Source organism: Euprymna scolopes, chromosome 1, assembly GCF_053919585.1.
Source record: "Euprymna scolopes isolate OS-2025 chromosome 1, ASM5391958v1, whole genome shotgun sequence".
Taxonomy (NCBI): domain Eukaryota; kingdom Metazoa; phylum Mollusca; class Cephalopoda; order Sepiida; family Sepiolidae; genus Euprymna; species Euprymna scolopes.
This window is the reverse complement of record NC_136482.1, coordinates 175,856,789-175,864,157: the sequence shown is the minus strand read 5'-3', so window position 1 is coordinate 175,864,157 and position 7,369 is coordinate 175,856,789. Positions and strand designations below refer to the sequence as shown.

The 7,369-nt window shown below is 52.1% G+C and overlaps 1 pseudogene; it reads left to right on the top strand.

The window, feature by feature from the left end:
• Window positions 1-208: 208 nt before the first annotated feature.
• On the top strand, window positions 209-421 carry LOC145284384 (U2 spliceosomal RNA; annotated as a pseudogene).
• The last annotated feature ends 6,948 nt before the right edge of the window (window positions 422-7,369 follow it).

Here is a 7,369-nt window from a genome sequence, read left to right as displayed (position 1 = left end):
AATGGTCACCCATCTGGTACTGGCCAAGCTCATCAAAGCTTAACTTTGGTGATCTGATGGGAACCGGTGTGTCAAACGTGATAGTGCCATATAATATTAATATCTAATTATTCTAGTTAAATCTGAAAAGTAAAGTAGACTTTATTTTTTTTTTGGTGGGAGGAGGGTCACATGAACTTAAGGTTAAAGATACAATTAAGAGAAGGACTCTATTTCTTGGCCTTCGGGCTAAGATCAAAGTGTAGTATCTGTTCTTACAGCTTACGAAACTTTTGCTCTTCCGATTGTCTGAGAAGGGATCTGCCACCGGGCTCTTGAGCCAGGTTCAAGGCATTTATTCACATCTGCAAGGACCAGACCCCCTCCTTTGGGGAGTCAGGACCTTCAGCTTAGACTAAGTTTTAGTTTTAAGTTTTAGTCTTAAGGTTTCTTCTTTTCTCCCTCTCTCTGGGAGGAATGTCTAATTCTCACTCTTAATTAACTAGCGGCACTTTGACCCGCTAGTCTTTTGTCTTCCTTCGCTGCTCTCCCGTTGGATCGAGCAGACCGGGTCTCTTTGTCGCTTCCTGTTGGGGTTGTTTGTGGGAAGGGTTTTGGGGTTAATACCTTCGTTTTTGCCTTCTCTCTGGGCAAAGATGCCTTTCCCTCTCTCCTCTTAATTGCGACGCGGCACTCTGACCCACTAGCCACCACTGCGTCTATCTTCTCTGCTCTCCCCCCGCAAGGGGGGATCGAGCTGACTAACCCGACTCCCCCGCAAGGGGAGGTCAAAACTCTGTCTCTCTTCACCCCTGGCCACCCCCTCCATCCCTTTGTCCCCCATACTGTTTTATTTTTCCTCCCTCCCAAGCCGGGTCTGCGTAAGCGGCCAACTCCCCCACCACGATGCCAAGCAGGCGGGGTACCTCACCCCAAATGCGTGACATCGCTCCCCCTGAGAAATCCCCGGAAAAGGGAGTCAATTCCCGGCCCCGGGCTAGTGGAGAGATGAAGAGCAAGCTGGATGATGGTGCCAAGGTAGGGCCGCAGCCCGCGGCGACCTTGGATGGAAGCAGAGGGGTAGGGCCGCAGCCCGCGGCGACCCCCAGTGAAACTACCAAAAAGGAGCAGACGGCTCCCCACGAGGGCAACCGGAATACAAAAGCGGGCTCAAGTTGTCCAGTTGGAAAAAAGGAAGAGGGGCACGGACAAGTGACACCCCAGAGCCCAAAAGCAACGGTGGCAACACCAGTACAACGCCACTCCGCTCCCCAAAAGAGGGACTCCCCAACAACCGTAGGGGAAAAGGGAAAGAACAACCCCTCTAAGGATACTGAAGAAGAGCTGTTCAGTGAAACCATCTCCTCCTTACAGTCATTATTCGAGGAGGACATGGTGGATCCGTCACCCTCGAACACTCCCCAAGAGGGCAACGGCAGTAAACAAGCAGCCGTACATACAAGGCATATCTCGACCGGCAACAACACGTCACATACGGAAGAGATATCGAAAGCAGAGGCCGCTACTAAAACTACGATGACCTCCCCAGAAGCGGAACGCCCTATATCGAAGGAGAAAGCGGCCCAACCACAGAAGAAGAGGACGGAGAAGGACCCGGAAAGTCGGGGGAGCCAGCACGCTTCATCAACTGCGGACTGGCCCACCCTGCCTGGAAAAGGTCAGACCCCCAACTCTATGACCAGTTCTTCCTCCACCAAGCAGAAAGCGCCTGTCACCGCTCCCTCAGCTCCTGGTCCATCGAACACACAACAAGGAGGAGTCGCAGCATGGGGACAGAAAGAAGAGGAGAAAATGACTTCTCAGGAATACCGTGACCTTTTCCTCTCGACATACAAAAGCGTCACGGAAGGAAACACTGTTCAGCCACTCCCAGGTCAGGTGGAAAGTCTAGAGAAGAGAGTGTTATCTCTAATCACCTCTGACACTAAGACCAGAAGCCTGACAGGGATAAATAAAGAAACAATGGTGAAGATCCTGATGGAGCAGAACATCCCTGCGAACTACATCTGCAGGAAAAGCTATGCCATGTGGGATGTCCTGCTCCCCACCCCAGAAGACGCCGTCAGACTTGCTAAGGCAAACCACCAATCAAAAAATATAAAACTACATCCGGTTTACCTTAACAAAAGAAGGACAGTGGTGTCGGTGCTGAACGTCCCCTGCTACATGGGAGCAAGACAGCTGGGGGCCATCCTCAGCCAATATGGAGATGTCGAGGAGGTCACGCCCTGCCGCGGTCAGAGAAACATCATGACCGGCGACTACAAGGTGCAGATGGTGGTGGATAAGGTGGGCTTCTTCAGCATCCCGGCCACGATCCAGTTTGGGGATTGGACGCTCTCCTTGATAGTCGAAGGGAGGAGACCCCACTGCTGGCAATGCCAACAACAGGGCCATATGGCCAAGGACTGCCCAAAACGGAAAGCAGCCAGCAGAAAACCGGAGGCGTCCAAAGCCGCAGTCATGGCCCCCGCTCCAGCTAAAACTACAAACCCCCCAGAAGCCAAACAGGGATGGGTGACGGTCGCGAAAAAGGGCAAGACCAGCAAACAGCCTTGCACTCAAGTAGCGATAACAGCCCAACCCGAAGACAATGGAAAAGAAATCACCAACATGGACACACAAATACCAGCCTCCTCGAATAAAAGAAAACTTCAAGAATCCGAGGAGGAAGCAGTGTCGGAGGAAGAGGAAGAAGCCTCACCGACCAGGACAGCGCTGAGCGCTACAGAAATAAGAAGAGCTAGGAGGAGAAAGAGCTGGAAAATGAGGGCAGACCACCAAACCCCCACAGAGACTGACTTACCAGCTGAAAATCAGTCGCTGCGCCCCGTCTCCTCTTCGACTCCCCAGCCTAAGCTACAAACATCCCCCTCGCCCGCACTCCCTAACACGCCGATAGATGCTCCGTGCCCCGTGTCTTGCGACAAGTCCACTAACGTCGCTTCAGAACAAAACACTCTCTCCCCAAAAAACTCTCCCCCTACTCAGCATCAAGAGAACCCCTCCCCGGCGGGGAGAACAGAAAGAACTAAGAAGCTGCCATTCCTGCCAGGAGGCAGGATATGCGAAACGGACCTTCAGCGGATTACACCAGAACTGAAAGGAAAGCAGAAGGTCCGTTTCAACAAGCTCCAAAACTTTTTATATGTGGGTGGTGACAGAGTCACACAACCGCACTGCTTTAAAGATGCCCCCTTACTGACAACTTTTGTAAGGGCCAACAAGGACTCGAGAACGGAGGGTCTATGGGCAATGCTGGAGGCAGCCAAGGAGGCAATACCAGGCCAACAGCTTGTCGACATGGACCACCCGTCTCTTAAAAACTTATCAGTGAAATGCGAAGGTCGCACACCCCTGTATGTCCATCCTTCCCTATACAGGGCATTAAAACTAACTTTTCCCCTGGACGTGGGAGGCGTTGCCAAGGATGGATTACCTTCTGCGGAGCTGCTGACCGGAAGCCTTGGGCAAGCCTGCTACGTCATCACTCCCGAGGACTTCAGACCCGTCTGTGACACTGCCTAAGGTAAGTGAACATGGCTTTAAACTTGGCTACATTTAATGTGAGGGGCATCAGGTGTCGAAGCAAGGCCTCGCGCGTTGTGAGAGACCTGGTGTCCCTTAAGGTAGATATCGCCGCTATCCAGGAGACCCACTTTGTTTGTGACGAGGATTGTCAGGTGCTGGTAAACGATTACGATGTTTACTCAGCATATGGCAATACTTATAGTCGTGGAATCTCCTTGCAAGTGAAACGCACCCTGTCAGCGTCGGTGAATGTTGTTCACGCAGGCGAGGACGGGCGGGCGCTTGTTGTTGATGTTGCTGTTAATTGCAGTGTTTTTCGGATTGTTGCTGTTTATGCTCCCAATGCTGCTGTAGAGAGGGCAACCTTTTTTCGACGGTTGGAGGGCTTCTTAGTGGATCCGGAACGGTTAGTTTTAATGGGTGATTGGAATGCAATCCTTGATCCCAGTATAGATAAGGTCGGGGGGGCTAGTGGGTCGGCGTGGTGTGACAGCACTCTGTCTGACCTGATGGCTTCGTGCGATCTCGTCGACAGATTTCGTCTTGATCATCCAGGGCGGGAGATGTGGATGTGGCATTCTGTAGTGCCTTCCCATCCGAGTACTTACTTGGATCGGATGTTAGTTAGAAGAGGCGACATAGACTTCCTATCTTGCCCCACGTTCCACTTATTAGGACACTCGGACCATAAACTTGTTATGGCCCGTTTGAACTTAAGTGCTAGGCCTAAACTGGCCGGATACTGGAAGTTCAACAACTCCTTGTTGGAGCTGGAGGACTACCGGTTGAAGGTCACTGAGCTAATTCAGAGGGCTTTAGTGGGGGCGGTTACAGGGAGTAAGTGGTGGGTTAGTCTTAAGGCCAAAATTAGGCGCTTCTCTGTCAAGTATAGCCAACGCCTCGCGTTAGATAAGGCTGAGGCAAAGAGGCGCTTAGAGGATAAGCTGACCCGGGCGGTGGAAGGGGGGGATCCCCTAGAGCTAGCACTAGCTAAACAAGACCTCAACCGCTTGGCTAGCGAGCGGTATGAAGGTCAAGTAGTTAGGGCTAGGTTAAACAAAGTTTCTAACGAGGCTGTGAATGTTGACGCCGTTGAGCGTAAGGCTGCTTTAAGGCGCGGTTCGGATGGGTACATTCGTAAAGTACATAACCTGGAAGGACACGCTTTAGTATCGACTCGGGAGATCTGCGAGGGGTTTCGGGAGCATCTATCGGTGCGCTTCACCCAACTACCCAGGCTCAGGGTTGATGAGTTTGGCAGCTATTTGGCTGACTCGCCCCGCCTCACGGCGGCTCGAGCGGCTAGCTGTGATGGTCTTATTACTGAACATGAGGTCATTACTGCGTTGAAGCAGGTCGGCTACAACAAATCTCCGGGGCTTGATGGTTTACCCTACGAGTTCTACTTGAGGCTGTCGCCCATGTTGGTCCCTCTTCTGAAGGATATGTTCAACCATTGGTTTGCCCAGGGCTCCATCCCTGGACAGGTGACCAAGGGTGTGATCACATTGCTGAGGAAAGGTCAACGGCATGGCGGGAGGGAAAACTTTGATGATTTTAGGCCCTTGACTCTGCTAAACACAGAGTTAAAGATTTTGGCAAAGATTCTTGCGAATCGCTTGCAGGTTGTCATCACTGATTTGATCGAACCAGACCAGACTTATGCTGTGAAGGGGAGATCAATTCAAGACAATTTGCATTTGATACGCTCGATCATAGAGGGGACAGAAGACGACGCCGAAGCCGCGCTGATCAGTTTAGATCAGTCCAAGGCATTCGATAGGGTCGACCATCGGTTCCTAGGATCTGTGTTAGAGGCCGCCGGATTTAATCCGGACTTCCGCAAGTGGATCTTTGTTCTGTACGACAGGCCAACGGTGGCGGTGCAGATCAACGGTAAGCTATCGGAGTCATTCGCTGTCTCTCGGTCGGTGCGACAGGGTTGTCCACTGTCGCCTCTGCTGTATGTCCTGGCGTTGGAACCCCTCCTTCGCAATTTAAGGGACGAGGCGACTACACCAGTCCTGCGCGGAATAGCTCTCCCTGGAGGCACACGAGCCAGGGTTTCCGCGTTCGCCGATGACGTCACCGTGTTCGTGTCTTGCCTCACGGACATTCAAGCGGTGGTCGAGGCGCTCGCTCGATACGAAGAAGTAACAGGGGCCATCTTCAACCGTAGCAAGTCTGCTGGCCTGCGGTTGGGGGCCTGGACCGGGGTAAACTCGCTTCCAGGTATTTTCAGCTGGACCGATGGACCGGCCCGTATTCTCGGTGTTTGGTTTGGACCGGGACTTCAGCTGGAAAAGAATTGGTCGGAAGTACAGTCTAAGGTCAAATCGTCAGTCAAGACTTGGATTGGAAGGAAATTGTCCTTGAAGGGTCGGGCGGAGGCGTGTGCTACATACGTCTTTCCGCTCATCCTTTACCGTTTGTCTGTACTTCCTCTCCCTGCAGAACGCCTAACCCGCTTACAAGGGCGCCTCGATCCACTTTTGTGGAACGAGGGTAAGCACTATGTCTGCAGAGAGGTCTGTGTTCAACGTCCGAGCGAGGGAGGCCTGAGTCAGCCCAGTCTCTTGTGTCACAGAAACGCCGAGAGATTGGCTTTCCTGGGTCGTTCGCTTGAAGGAGACGCTCCTTGGGTCCCTGTGGTTGAGAACTCGTTTCCCAATCTCAAACCCAACCCTTCGGTAGAAGGTCGTCATAGACCGAAGGGGGAGTCCAAGTTCTTCTCCGAATGCCGGACCGCTCTTAGAGCTTTGCCGGGGATCAGTGTCCTCGATCAGCCAAGGAAGGAACTGTATCGGGATTTAGTGGAGGGGACCGCGAAGGATCCACTTTGTAGGCGGATGGGATGGTCGATGAAGGTTGTCCGTTCTCAATGGTGTTGGGCGCCGGGACGGGAGATTCTGAATAACTCGGAATTCTCCCTGACTTGGCGACTGGTCCGAAATGCGCTGCCCCTCTTCGACGAACTTTTCCGGTATAAAGAACATACCAGGCGCTTCTGTCCGTGCTGTGACGAACGCGAGCCCGAAACTATCGAGCACGCGTTTTTTAGTTGCAGCCGGATACAGCCCCTTTTAAAGTACGTCGAGGGGGTAACAGCTCGCATCGATGCCGAGTGTCTGCTCGATCTCGACGTAGGAACTTTTGTGTACAACATGGAGCCGCCGTTCCCCAGGGAGGAAAGTTTGGTTTTCCTGGCGATCCTAGCAGTAGCGCGCATGACCATCTGGATCACGCGCCTCAAGTTGGTCCGCGAAGGGACATCTGTTCCGGATCGGGATCTGATTGTTTACTTTAAACACTTGCTTAAAGTAAAGATCAGATGCGATTGGAAGAGGTTGCCTAGAGTGGAATTTGACAAGAGGTGGGTGCACAGCACTAGTTTGTGCATCCGTCGAGGAGCCAAGTTTCAATACGTGTTCCCTCCTTAGGCATGGCATGGGCGGTGCTGGGTCCTACGGAACCCATCCCGCCTTGGTTAGCATAAGTTCAGTAAAGTAACTCTTGACTGGTGGTACAAATGAGATCCTGTCCCTGATTTTATTTTTTTTGGTATTAGAGTACCTCTGAGTCTGCCCAACCCCTCTGCTCCTCAGGTTTATTTTCTGATGTCCCCGGTCGCTCCCCTACTCAGAGGTCACCCTCCTACCCCCTCCATCCGTTGCTTTATTTTCTCCCACCTCTATTAAGGCCATTTCCCCAAACCCATTAGGGATGCCCTGCTTGTTTTCGGTTCCCCAGAAAACAGTGGGAAATCTAACCACATAGAATAGTACAGGGGGGTCTTACTAACAACACATTAGTAGTTTTTTCCCTTATTTTTTGGAAA